This window comes from Podarcis tiliguerta, assembly GCF_965153285.1.
Source record: "Podarcis tiliguerta genome assembly, chromosome: 10".
In the NCBI taxonomy this organism is placed as follows: domain Eukaryota; kingdom Metazoa; phylum Chordata; class Lepidosauria; order Squamata; family Lacertidae; genus Podarcis; species Podarcis tiliguerta.
The window spans coordinates 39,462,395-39,477,441 of NC_139543.1; the positions used below are offsets into that span (position 1 = coordinate 39,462,395).

General features: G+C 40.2%; 1 long non-coding RNA gene across 1 annotated transcript; it reads left to right on the plus strand.

The window, feature by feature from the left end:
* Positions 1 to 9,038: 9,038 nt before the first annotated feature.
* Positions 9,039 to 13,784, plus strand: LOC310658766. The gene is made up of 2 exons (XR_014502486.1): positions 9,039 to 11,658; positions 13,430 to 13,784. It is a non-coding gene; the product is annotated as an uncharacterized lncRNA (long non-coding RNA).
* The last annotated feature ends 1,263 nt before the right edge of the window (positions 13,785 to 15,047 follow it).

Consider the following 15,047-nt stretch of genomic DNA (forward strand, 5'->3'; position numbering starts at 1 on the left):
GCTTTTCCATACAGCAGTCAGAAAACACAGGCAGTAAAACTTGGCTCAGTTATAGTGGTGAAAGTTCCTAAATGATTGGTATAGAAACAAAAAATGGTTTAGAAGAGCCATGTGGTCTTAGCTGCAGCAACCAATTTAAAACTTCTTCACTGTCAGAGCTTCTCTGGTAGGTAAAGGTAAAGGGACCCCTGACTATTAGGTCCAGTCGTGGTCGACTGGAATTGCAGCGCTCATTTGCTTTATTGGCCGAGCGAGCCGGTGTACAGCTTCTGGGTCATGTGGCCAGCATGACTAAGCCACATCTGGCGAACCAGAGCAGCAAACGGAAACGCCGTTTACCTTCCTGCCGGAGCGGTATCTATTTATCTACTTGCACTTTGAGGTATAAAAGGTTTGATTACCTTCCTTCTAAAGTGAGGGAGAGTGCCCAAGCTAAGCCTACTAGGACAGTTTACTACTATATGGTCTTAACCCCTTCGTGTGTTAATTATACTTAAGTATGTTGGTTATATGAGGCTGGTTATCCCACAAAACCCACATCCCTGCTGCAAGTGCATAAAGTGAAATGAATACATGTGTCTACTGCCTTCATTTGTTGTTTTGGACAGTCATCCTACCACTAAACACTTACTACTATGTAATAGTTTTGCTAGGCCATAGTCCACCTCTTCCCAGTCACCTGGCTTATATTTCTCCTCCTTAATACATAATTTGTAGAACTCTGTAAGCTACTTTAATGTAGAAAAGCAGGGTGTGTGTGTGTGTGAGAGAGAGAGAGAGAGAGAGAGAGAGAGAGAAGCAATAATAATAATAATAATAATAATAATAATAATAATAATTTATTTATACCCTGCCCATCTGGCTGAGTTTCCCCAGCCACTCTGGGCAGCTCCCAATTGAGTGTTAAAAACAATACAGCATTAAATATTAAAAACTTCACTAAACAGATGTCTTTTAAAATTAGGATAGCTGTTTATTTCCTTGACATCTGATGGGAGGGCGTTTCACAGGGTGGGCGCCACTACCGAGAAGGCCCTCTGCCTGGTTCCCTGTAACATGAAGCTAAGGGCTTGAAAAAGCCCCTATAGTAGCCGCTGGTGTCCAGCAGTTTCCTACATGGATCAGAAGAAGATCTGCACATCTATAAAAGCATACCAACAAAGTTTGCAGCAGTATGGGAAACATCAATTGACAGTGAGCTGTTGCATAAATACACACAGAGACAGCTACTATGGGAAGCAATTTACAGCATTTTCTTCTACATGTTGGAAATTTTATGTGTGTTGACCCTTATCATCCCTATCTTTATCAAGTGAAATAATCATACCATCTCATTTTTTCAGAAATAATATAACATCTCATTTTTTGGCTTCTTCTGGTGCTCTGTCAGAAAAATATATGACCTTTCAGTAACTTTCTTTCGAAAAATACGACACTGAAACCCAAATGATAGTGTCACTAGTAGTCACTTCTCACACCTTGTGATGCATACTGTATGGTGCTAAAATAAAAGCTCTCAAATATGAAGCTGGATACAAACTAATATGCATCTATGAGTGACTACCATTCACCTTGACATTAGGCTGAAATTGAGGTTATTAGGAGCATCAGTTTGCTCAGTTTATGTGATAGATAGAACTAGGCTTCTTAAGGATGTGACAGTCAACCATTCATGGCTGAGACTGTCAAAAACAGTAGCTAGCAAAGAGGAGATTAGATATGTGGTTCTGCGGCTGAAAGTTCCTGTCTAGACATAGACACATATTTACATGCCTGGATGTTTAGAGAAAATGATAGAAGAAAAAATACTTTCTCTTATTATGTAAGTGTGGTGTGCAATGAAAATAAGATATGCAGAAATAATAATATTAGCTGTTTTTCTAGTTAATTTAATATAATCAAACAAGATAGAACTAATACTAAATTATTATTTAAAAAATGGATTATACTATTATGAAAGGGCATAGCTCTCATAGGAGATAGAGGCATAGGATTGTGGTTGTTTTTTATCGTAGTGATTAGGTTTTGGGAGGTATTTTAATAGTGACAAAATATAAAAAGTGGCCCATGCTAATAAAGTCAGCTCTTAATAGACACAATGGGCAGGGGCATGTGTCTAAAATAATACAACAATTGTTAATTTTGCTAAAATTTGGAGTGCTTGAAAAAATGGACATAAAATACCATTCTCCTTTCAGTGATTTATACAACGAGCACAGGCATGGCAAGATTTAAATTGTTAAATGAATAAATGATATATTTAACAAATTTTCATTCTACAGTCAAGAGATTTTCCTCTAGTCACTGCATCTAGGCTTATTCAGAGCCTGGGGAAAGACATGCATTTGGCTTTTGTGGTTCATCTCTGATAGGGCAAAATTACATGTAATCTTAAATTCATGTGATAATATGAAGGAGGGATATGGAGGGAAGAACTGATTAGATAGAGGGGCACTTCCCCTGCCATGCAAATTCCCTCTAGACCATTTTTCTCATAGCCAGGATTATTTTTCTCATGGCCAGTTTCATTTTTCCCATAGCCAGTTTCACAGCTCAGTTTGGGGGAATTGTCCACCCAGAGCAGCAGATCTTGATGTCAATCTTTCTTTACACACACACACACACACACACACACACACACCGCCCATGCCTTATTCCTGGCCAAGATGTTTGGAATATGATAACTCCATTGAACATTAGAATGAAGTTTAGGGCACAACTTCAGAATATATTCTAAGTTCAAATACCACATCAACCCACAACCATTTTCACAGGAGGCAGCAAAAAAATGTGAAACATACCAACAATGTGATATCTGACTTGAAGACAGCAGAATGACAATCGGGATGAATGTTCACAGCACTATCATACATTTTTAGTTTGAATCTCACACTGACCTCTAAGCCTGTTTTCAAGTGGCTTGTGGAATATGCAAAACACACCCAAATGTGATATGTAGCTTGAACATCAAGATCCAGAAATGAAAGTTAGTGTGCATACACAGGTCACCTTTCTGTGTTTCAGTTTGGAGCTCTAGCACTTGTTTCAAGGTGCTAAATAAGGTGCAAAGTAGCTTTAGTGCATTGTTGTTGTTGTTTTATTACCGTACTTGTCTTTCACCAACAGACCCCAGGGCAGCTTACAATAATTGAAAACTGAAAGCAATTACAATCACAGGTGTAGGGTAGCCCCAAAAGTACACAGTGAGATATGCACACATTTCAGATGTCAAAGGCCAGGTGGAGAGGTGCATCTCCAGCATTTGGCAAAAGCTGTATTGTGAAGAAGACAGATGCACCTTTGTGGAGGGTTAATTCCACAACTTAGGTGCTGCCACAGAGAATTCCCTCTCCCAGACCACCTCTGAGGGAGGTGGAACGGCCAAGAGGGCGTCCTCTGCTGATGTTAACACCTGGGTGGGCCTGTAGGGAATGAGGCAGTCTTTCGGATATTTGGCGCCTACATTGTTCAGGGCTTTAAATGAGCACCTTGAATTGGGCCCAGAAACAAGCTGGCAACCAATACAGCTGTTTTAGAAGAGGGCTATATGAGTTCTATCCACTGCATTGTGGACCATTTGAAATTTCTGAGTTGTCTTCAAGGGTAGCCCCAGGTAGAGTGCATTGCAATAATCTAATTGTCGAGTTACCAGAGTATAGAGTCCTGTGGCTAAAAAGGGTTGTAACTAACAAACCAGTCATAGCTGGAAATAGGCACTCCTAGCCAATATCAATGGGGTTACCTCTATATGTTTGCTGAGACCCTCAAAGAACTCGAAGAGGTTAGTGAGACAGGACTTACCCTTACTCTATGCTTGGTTGTTTTATCTTTAGCCATATTTTCCACCAGTTTTCCCAGAACAGACATTAATTTAACCACAATGTAATTACCTGTCTTAAAATTGGTTTTACATTGGCCACTTTCCAGGCCTCAGGTGTGGAGGCTGCTCTTAGGGACAAGTTATATATTTTTGTGAGATCAGCAATTTCTGTTGCATGGATGCCATCTGGAGTGGGAGATTTGTCGGTTTTTGTTTTGTCTGTTAGACCTAGAACTTCATCTTTCATCACCACTATTTGCCGCAGTTCCCCAGACTCCCTTATTACAAAAGTTAGTTCAGACATAGCAATCTGCCGTACATTTTCCATTGTAAAGACAGCTGCAAAGAATTAATTCATCTTCTCTGCAATCTCCTTATCTTCCTCTAGCACACCTTTGACTCCCTTGCTTTCCAAGGGTCAATTTTCCACTTTCCCACACCAGTTTCCATGCAAATAACTAATAACATGCTCTGCTTGTGTATTTGCCTTCTCAGAAACATGCTTCATTCTTCAGGCTGACTAATTCAGGAAAGAATGAGAAGTATTTTAAACTGACCTTGAATCAGTGTACAATTCGACAGATTAGCCATAATCACTGGTCCCTTCTCCATTGCCGAAATTAGAACTATCTTTTACTGCGTGTATTAATAAAGCTTTCATTTAAGAGAATAAAACTAGGGTCAGAAAGTGCATCATCTCCATAAATCAAGCTATATTTTCTCCAGTATTTATTTACTGCTTATAGAGAAATGCACTTTGTGACTGAAGTTGCTTGAAGTTTTTCTGTTGTCTTCTGTAAGATCTAAGGATCTAACCCTTATATTTTATCAGTCCAAATTTGTGGAAACCTATATGATAAGAGGGCTTGGGTGAATACTGGCATATTTCCAACATTTATTAATAATATGGATCCTTATTTACCTTAATGAAAGTATTCTATATACCCAGAGTAGCATCATTCAGAAACAAAACTTTAGCAAGCAACATTCTTTTTGCTTTATGCTAGCATAAAGCTAGATCTTGTTGGTCCTCTGGTTAATAATTATTTTACAGCATTTTTTGAATGCCATTTTAAAGTCTTCAAATTAGGTGGTTTGAGGTTTCTTACATAACCATACAATAGAAAAAATTAATAAATCTAGGACAATGTAATGCTGACCCGTGATGTGCTTTCCCATGAGTTCTGCAGACTTTTATTTATTTTGTTAAGAATAATTACTTGGGAATGCTCACTGTGATGGTTATATATATTGCTTCCCCAAAGTGTATGATTAAACTTGCTTGCTTGAATCATTTGGAACAATTTTCTCAGTAGGCCCCTTACTGCACCCGTTTGCGAATGGTGCCACACTGCAATTAGGATTCATTAGGATAAGAATCCTGAACGAGGACTGGTCCCACATCACAGTAGAAAATTGTCCTCCATATTTATGATTCTGTAACACTCAATTCATCATTGCAAACCATGTCATGGTATGCTTCTGAAGGCTCTTCGCTGAAGCGGGCCCTGAACCACACAGAAAAGTTCTGCTGGATGACTAACTGAGGATGTGGTGATGGCAAGACGTACTGCTACTTCACCACAATTTCGTGTCACAGGCATGACAGTGTGTTCTTATGGCAGTGCATGCTTACTGGTTGCTTTTTTGTTACTGGTATCTCAGTGGCTCCTGCTTGGTAGAATGTGTCTGTGTGCATGTGGTTGGGATGGGGTCAGGTAGGTTGATATTATGAGGGCTTTTTCCTTTCATCATGTGTAGATTGACTCCTTCTGTGCTAGGCTGATGTGCAGATGTCATTGGCATGCCGTTCTGTGATTGGCGATGTTGCCATGCTGGGGATCTGGCTGGCAGGGTTGCTTTGTTCTGTTTTTTTGCACCATATCCCACCTGTATTGTGTTGATGGAGGAACAATAGGATTGCCTGGCTGCTCTGCCATTTAAATTGGTGGTGCTTAGAAGTGAATCCTGCCCTAATTTTAGAAGCAACTGTTTGGCTATGATACCTTATTTGCTTTCCCATTTAAGTTGATTTGAATTGTAAGCATATTTTTGAGAAGAATTTGAAAAATGAGAACAATAAGGTTTATTTTTTAACTACAAGTCTGATCAAAGATCACTTTTTATATATTGGTATTTGTATAGGTATGCAGCATTCTTGTTATTGTTTAACAAGATGTCTTTACACAGGGTTCAGTTATTCAGATTCTTTTGGCTACTTGAAGTAGAGTCATGTGTTTTTAGTTTGTTTCTGCCAATGTCTTGATTATTTTACTCTCTGAACTTGAAACTCATTCTGATACTAAGTGATCTGCTATACAATGGACGCCTTGCTTTCTAGTGCAAAAATAATACAAAATTACTCTAACAGAAGTAATAATGGGGGGAATAGAAAAACACCCTGTCCCTAAATGCCTTACTTGACATTTGATTGCAGTTGGACAGATTTTCAGCTTCAGTAAAGATGATTAGTATAATAGTCAGGTGATAGGTGTCTATTATCATATCAGTTTGAATTGCAGTCAGACTTCTAGACTTGTACTGTTTGGGGACAGGAGTAAGAGGCTGATCCCAAATTACCCTGGAATGAACTCACCACAAGGTCCCTCTTGGCTTTCCATACTAGCAACCTCAGAGTCAATTTAGTTTTCAGTTCCACATTGCAAGCAGCAAACTGCTGCATGGTTTGTTCCCTCCATAAACTATTTTAGATTTTGAAAACTGTTGTTATATATCCTCTGTATGGCCTCTTCATAATATTTTTCACTGGCAACAAAGATGGGATACTTTTGAGCCACATGGTGGGGGGTAGGGTGGGATGAGGCAGTCACCTTGGACCATGGTTCAAAGGAGGGGGGCCATTCTTGTCATATGTACTGCTCACCTCTCGTTTAAGTGTCTATGAATGGTGCTATATTCAGTGAATTCATTCCTCTGAAATTTACCAAGCCCTTTGAATCAATGCTTTTGTTGTTGCTTTTACAAACTGCAAAGGGTCCTGTTAAAAAAAATTAAACTAGGTGATGCACAACTTTAGTCATACTCAGAGTAGTGCCATTGTCCAACAATATGATATTGTTGCGCCTAAATATTTCCTTCTTAGATATATTTGGAAACATACAAATGAATGAACAAAATCAAAATGTTTGTGCTTTCAGATTTATCTCCACAACTAACTTGTATAGTCAAAGATGTTTCGAACTGTACTTAAAATAATCGGAATAACTGCTAATCATGATCAAAAAGGTTTATGATGATGATAACACAAACTATGTATCCCTGAGAAATGAACAAGATTCACTAGTGGAGTAAGATGTGGCTCCAGGGACCACACATTCGCTCCATAAGACGCACAGACATTTCCCCTTTTTAGGAGGAAAAAAGTGTGTCTTATGGAGAGAAAAATATAATACATAGAACAGTCTTTTTCTTTCAGGGTTGCATCCTGAAATAAAGTGATTTGTGTTTTCTTATCCTCAGGGAGGTGTGAATCATGAAACATTTAGGATTTCAGGTAGCATATATTAAGTTACAATTTTTCACAGGTCTTAAACAATTCTCTTAAAAATATATGTGCCTTACAGCATATTGGCCAACTCAATCACTTTGATCTATGGAACTGGCACAATTATGAGTACTACATGCTTGTTCTGCTGTTGTAAGAAATCGATCTTTTAATATGGCAGCAAATGCATCTTGGAACTCCCTACCTAGTGACCATTGGAGCCAATTCCCAGGGGCTGTGGGGGCTTCAGCTCCCACATTAAAATATTTGATGGGGCCGGGTCCCCACAAAGTTGATAGGCATTCCCATTCAAATGGTGTGTGCGCACTGTGTCATGTGTTCAGTTATGCAGGGCGGGGCTTACCTGGGCCCCCACAATATTTTATTCAAGTTGGCACCCCTGCTAGTGACATCAGGCCTTTGCTGTACTCTTTTCACTTGCTGAAAACATTTTTGTTTAGGCGAACCTATCCAGACCCATTGATATGTTTTAATCTCTTTCGCTGTTAAATTTAATTGTTTTAAAATGTTTTACTGATAATTTTAATATTTCTTATAAACCACTTAGCAACCTCACTACAAAATATACATTTTGTTAAATAAATAAAAACAAAATGCAGGGATTCAAACGAAACACTGATTAAAATTATAAATATACATAAAGCCTGGAACACTGCATTAGTCTATACTTAAAGACTACTTTTATTGAACAATTGTTGATCTTTGTGATAACTGGAATAGGTACATAATAGGTACGTGTATTAGGGGTTTTTGCTTGAAAACACGTATCATTTGGGGGGTGGGATATGTCAAGTTGGTACTGCCATTTTAGGTTTAAATGTGCAAACAATATGTTACTACTGTTGCTCCTAGCAGACACCTTCTGTTATTCATTACCCAATGCATATAGTTTGCTAACCAAAATAGTCATTTGGTAATTTTAAGCTGTTCCTCAAAACAAAGAATTTATATTGGCATGTACACTTTAAGTGAAGAATGCTAAGAATTCCTTTGCTGTCGCTTATGGCTACAGCTTACTTGGTTCCTTGCCAATTTTGCTAGTGGGGTAAGGATATGATATAACCTAGGGGGCAGCTGGAACAGTTACCCTGGAGTGATTTGGTTTTGATTCTTCAGTATTGGGGTGGGGTGGGGTGCAACAACAGTGATTTATGGAGCTTTCAGGATTTGTCTGACAATTACTCTCTTTTATGTGTTAATTTATTTCCACATTTCTTGAACTTAGTTATTAGAAAAAGGTTGTCAAAAGTATAATCTTCCTACTCAGCACATTTGCATCCCCTGAGCTGTATTTACAGTGACAGTAAAATACTTCAATGGGAAGGTAAGCTCAGTTGCAGAGCCCCCACCCTGCAGGCATTTGTGCTATATAGCTGGGGGGGGGGACAGCTAGTCAGTACCTATGGCATCAGAGAAGGTGCTAGTTGGTGCAGTCCCATGCTTTTGTATTTCTTTAGAAAGCACCCTAAGTGCAAGTAGATAAATAGGTACTGCTTTATAGCGGGAAGGTAAACGGCGTTTCCGTGTGCTGCACTGGTGCTGGCTCGCCAGATGCAGCTTCGTCACGCTGGCCACGTGACCCGGAAGTGTCTCCGGACAGCGCTGGCTCCCGGCCTCTTAAGTGAGATGAGCGCACAACCCTAAAGTCGGACACGACTGGCCCGTACGGGCAGGGGTACCTTTACCTTTACCTTAAATATTTAGTTTTAATTAACTTCATTTTCTGTGACTCTAATTCATCCTTTCTCTCATAATTAGCACTGTCCTTTTTTATATCTTCCTCCCCAACTCTGTTTATTTCCAGTGCATTTTTGGTTGCATTTGCCCCATTTTTCACTGAACCCTATTTCTTTTTCCATTAGCCTGCACAGTGTAGACTTTTATCCGACTCACCCTCTTTACCCCTTCCTGCCCTTTGGGTTTTTTCCTCTTTCATCAAACTGTTAAAAAGGCTGTGCGGGAGAAATTATCTCAAATGAATACAAAACAATTAAATAACAAGGCAGACACTAAAGCATGTCAAACCGTTCTTTTTAGAGCAATTATTACATGTTTTACCTCATGCTCTAAGGCATGAATCCAAGAGTCAAATAAATTTAGCTACTTAGGAATGTGTAACAATTATACTGCGTTTTCATGTATTCCAAAGTCAGCTCTTGTGAATAGTGCCACAGTGATAGTTAGAAGGTCAATCAGAGGGCAAAAAGGGTAGTACTTAGAGATACATATGATTGTGTTCTGTATTTTGTCTTCACTCATAAACCCAGTTCTGTAAAGCATGTCTGAGGACAAAAGTTCTCATTGCCATGCCTGGTTTATCTTATTAGCGCTGGTCTATGCAAACATTCTCTTCTGCAATTCCAAGTGCTTCTTCATTTTTCATAGAACTGTGGAGTTGGAAGGGACCCTGAGGATCATCTAGTCCAACCCCCTGCAATGCAGGAATATGAACCTGTCCTATACAGGGATCGAACCTGCAACCTTGGTTTTATCTGCACCACACACTAATCAACTGAGCTGGTTTAATCTTTGTCCCTCAAGAATGCACAGAAGTGAATATATGTTAGGGAATAGTTATTCATCACAACGTCATTTGGAGTTTATGTGTTTCAGCATCTTTTTCCGCCTGCTGCGACAGTATCATGAAAGATGGAATACATAGCTCTTACATACTTCTGCAACAGTCTGATCTACAGGTTCCTTTTGAACTCTTTTTTTTTAAATGACTCCATTAACTAATCCTATATATGTCTAAACCCCAATGAACTCCATGGGAATTTGAGCATTTCCAAAATAAGCCTATTGTGAAACTGGTGCTGCTCATGCATGCTCATTTTTTGCAATGTCCACACGTCCTAGTCACACGACCCACGCACTTAAGGTGCAAAAAGCCCTGGGATTTGATTGCTGAGTCCTTGGACCCATGCCATACGACTTGTTCCAAAACAGGAACCAGAGAAGGACAGCGCAATAGTGGGCAGCTAAACAAGCCATCACTGAGTTGCAGCTCTTTTTTACCACTCAAGATTCTTTTTAGACTGCGTAACGATCGAGCTAAACGTGAATGTCATTTGAACTTAATTTGAGAAACTGGGAGGTGGATCCCACTGCATGTAAAAATGCAAAACACACGTGTGTTTGTCCTATGTGCACATGTTTTTCTAGCTAGACATGATATACAAATGGAGAGCTAATCTGCCTGAAGCAGGCCTACATTTTTTCCCCAAAATGTCAAGCTCCATCTCTTCACCCTGCCTTCACCCTAACTATTCCACTAGTTTTCTCAGGCTAAATTTATCCCATTTGAAATCCTGGTGACAATTCTGTATTGAGTTCATATAACTCCAGATGTTTCATGATCTCATCTCTTAATAATGTTTTTAAGGATTTTGCCTACAATCGAGATTACAATCCTTTAAAAGTATAAGCCTATTTAAATTTCAGACGATTCATTAAAAAAACAACACAGTCTTAAGTTTTCTTCCTTTCTAGGGCCTTATTTCTTCGAATCAAATAATAATTTTTGAATACATATACTACTGTTCATTTAACTTAATATCCTATACCTGCATATAGTATGAAACCAAATGGCGACCGGGGGGGGGGGGGAATGGATAAGGATTCCCACAGTAGACAGTGTTGGATCAAGCAGCTCAGAGGATCATTCCAGTTAATCCCATAATTTAGAGACTGTTTTACATCTTTAAAGTTAAGAAACAACATCCATTCTTAAATGGGTATTTAAGTGTGATGTTCTTAGTGCTTCTACAAATGAAAATATTTCATCCTTTGCTTATGTCGCTAGAAAACTGTCATTGTTCAATCCTATCTTGAATATAGCAAATATAGATGGAAATAACACCTTGTTGATCCTTCTATTCATTGCATGTTCTCTAATCAAGAATGAAGTTCATATATTCACTTGGTCAATTATGCCAGAATGTTCACGACGAGAAAGTGTACTGATTAAACTGATTCCTTCTCCACAACTGCACATACTTTTTCTATGCTTTTGTAAATATAAATAAATCCCAACTTACATTCTGTATATCTGATAAACACAAGTTGATAGGCAGTGTAAATGCATGCTACAGCCTTAAATTGAACTAATTTTTATGTTACAAAGACCTTTCCACTTTTTGTGTGCAAACTACTAATTTTTATTTTCATTCAGCATGCTATTGCAGAGAGGGAGAGGAAAAATGATGGATTTGCAGTGACATGCTGAATCAGGAGCTGATCTCGCAGCGTTTGTGTGAATGAGCCATCAGTCAGGACCACTGTCTTCACCTTGGGATTGCAGTAGTAGAATGTAATCTTCAAAAGACAATGGAAGCGGGTGTGGAGTCATTTGTTTACTAACATTCTTTCTGTATCACCCAAGTGACAAACAAAAGTTTGGGTGTTTCTGGATACTTAATCATAGCAATAGTTTGCTTATCATCAATAAATCCGCACATATCTTTTGCCCCTGAGAAAACTGGTTTTATTCCCAAAATAAAAGCTCACTGCAGATCAATTCTGCATTACCGCACAGTGTGCCTATTTGAAAACAAGTAGGCAGTCCCAGCAATGAGGTGTGTGTGTGTGTGTGTATATCGATATCTGCCCAGTGACAATGCGGATGGGTACACGAAGACTGCAAGCGTCATTTCCTACTTCATTCACCTGGGGCATGTGCATGTAGGAAAATGTGTGGATGGCTTAATCAAAGGGAGGTTTCAAACTTGGAGCAAGTAGCCACACCACCTCTGTGGACAGCAATATCTAGAATCAATCTAGATTGAAAACAGCATGTTGAAAGGAACATGTTGAAAAGAGCATGAACAGTTTTAGACTGAGAAAAACTACATCTTTGTGCTAAAAATGGGTTAGTATGTATACAGACTCAGTCACAGGATAAATCTTATTTCTCATTAAATGGTACACACAGGAAAGTAACCATGGCCACCAGCACAGAGGTTTTGCCATTTAACATCTAGACCAGAGGCTGCCTTACCCTCTTCTTGCAGCACTAAAATGCAGGGCTGTCTTAAGCATATGCGGCGCCTCAGCGTCTCACTGGCTCGGTCGCCCCAAAACTCGTGACACAGAGCCGCCCACAGCAGAAGAGTCTGTTGCGGCACTCCAACCGGCGGGCAGGCTCTTCCCCGGACTCAACTCTCAGGCCCCGGACTCTCAGCCTGGCGCCCCTGAGAGCCCAGCGCTTGGGTGCCCACACCCCTAGCACCTATGGGTAAGATAGCCCTGACCAAATGGGACTGAGGACTGTACCCGCCTCTTTTTTGCAGAAGTGTAAAAGCTATCACTTTGTAGGCCAGAGGGTGCCTTTGCTTTCCCTCTGTCAGCAAAGAATAATCAATTATTTATTTTTATGAATAATTATTGGATATTTATCATGAACATGTTTTGAATGGTCTTTTGTAGGGGTGTTTTATTTATGGATAAGAGTGTATTATAGATGAATTAATTTTGTGTGTGAACTGTTTTGAATGTAGTGGTAAGAAATCGGATAGATTTATATCAAGGTAAACATGCACAGGGGATGCGGGTGGCGCTGTGGGTTAAACCACAGAGCCTAGGACTTGCTGATCAGAAGGTCAGCAGTTTGAATCCCTGTGACGGGGTGAGCTCCCATTGCTCGGTCCCTGCTCCTGCCAACCTAGCAGTTTGAAAGCATGTCAAAGTACAAGTAGATAAATAGGTACCGCTCTGGCGGAAAGGTAAACGGCGTTTCCGTGCGCTGCTCTGGTTTGCCAGAAGCAGCTTAGTCATGCTGGCCACATGACCCGGAGGCTGCACGCCGGCTCCCTCGGCCAGTAAAGCGAGATGAGCGCCACAACCCCAGAGTCAGTCATGACTGGACCTAATGGTCAGGGGTCCCTTTACCTTTAAACATGCACAGGGCTGCACTGTGATTGACTGACTTGGATGAGGAATGCCAGAATATTGGGAATTAGCTGCATACTGCTTAGGGGTGCTTTTCTCCAATCCCCCACTCCAGAGATGATTAAAGCCAGATGTCGTGGCCAATGAATAAGTTGCTTCAGCAGATTAGTATGTGTGTTTTCCTTTTCCCCCAGTACCTTCTGGATTTCCTCCCCGACCCCTGGCACTATAAACCACATATGCAGGAGGGATCCACAAGACTAGCACAAGTTCATCCCTGGCTATTGCCGTTGTTCTGCTGCAGCTAATAGACTCCCTGAGAGCAGTGATGCCAAGTGTCAGCTTTAAATGGAAATCTAAACAGCTGCTCTTCAAAGAGACCATTGGAAAGACCATTTACATTTTTAATTGGCAGCTCACTGAAATCAGCAGAAGCCTTTATACTGTTTTCAGAGGGAGTCTGATACGAATGTCTAGCCATGTGATGCTGTTTTTAAACAGTGGCATATGGAACAATAAATCTCTGAGGCTACGGAGGGTTGTTTTGAATTGTGAGGGTTGTTTTTTTGGCCGAGTGGCTCCTCTGATACTTTAGTATAACAGGCCAATCACAATTTGCAGCCCTTTCCAATGAAACCCATCAGAGTTTCACTCAGACTGCCTGCTGGCAACTCTGTTGTTAGGCTTCTTGACAGATCTTAAGCTTTGGAAGGAAAAGGAATGTCCTATTGATATAATAATATCAGGCCAGGCAGAGTGCCCTGCTTGTGTAATCCAGTTTCAGCACAAATAACACATTATGACTGTGGCATTATTTCCATGTGAAAGTGTCTACATTTGGCTGAGCCAAGAAAGTTATCCTGATTGACACGTTTATAAATGGGTCACTTGGAATGTGCATTATAGATTCAAAGAGCAAGGCAATCCACCTGGTGTTTAGGAAGGGAGGTCCTGGGAATCTGCCCACTGAAGGGGCCCTCTCCACCTCCATCAACCCTGGCTCCATAGAAACACAGACAGATGGGTTCAGGGATCCACACTATACCTTCCACTTTCCAAATATTCAGTGCAGGCAGCTGCCTTCCTCCACCCTCTCCTCTGGACTCTGCCACATTCCACTTTTCGCAGGACAAATTCAAGTTCTCTGTCTGTAGGCCTCTGATGGAGGGGATTCTATGTAGGCCTCTTACTATTCTATTACATTGCAACCAGGTCTGCAAAAAATTTGATCCCCAAAGTCATGTTGTGTGGCCTATAAGATGCTGGATAGACCATGTTTTGCAGTCCCAGAGCAATAATAATAGGCTACTGTATGTGGCTGGTGATCTGCTTTTGGACCACAAATTATGCAGATTTGCTTTTGATTATGACAAATGGGATCCCTCACTAAGCTGTAAGGCTGCAGAACATGTGTTTGAATATGATCTCATTCTTTTCCCACCCCAATCTCAAAGCAAAACAGATTTATTCCTTTTGCCTTCGAATTCCCAACTCTTTGCGATAACATATCCTTTTGCCTTCCCCTTGGCATAAATGGCCATGCATTTGTAATCAGTGAAACAAATTATTAGTAAGATTGCTGGTGCTTTTAATAAATATCTTATCTTGCTTTATGTAAACTGCTTAGAAATTTTGATGATTAAGCAATTTTTTTGTGGCACACTATCCCCATCTCCAAGTGGTGTAAAATTCCAGGAGTTCCACCCCTGCTTATCCAGGGTCTGTGTTTCCTTTTGCAAATGAGGCACAGTGGAGATGGTGGTGCCTTTATGATATATGGTTTATTTGCATATATACACAACCTGAGCCTAA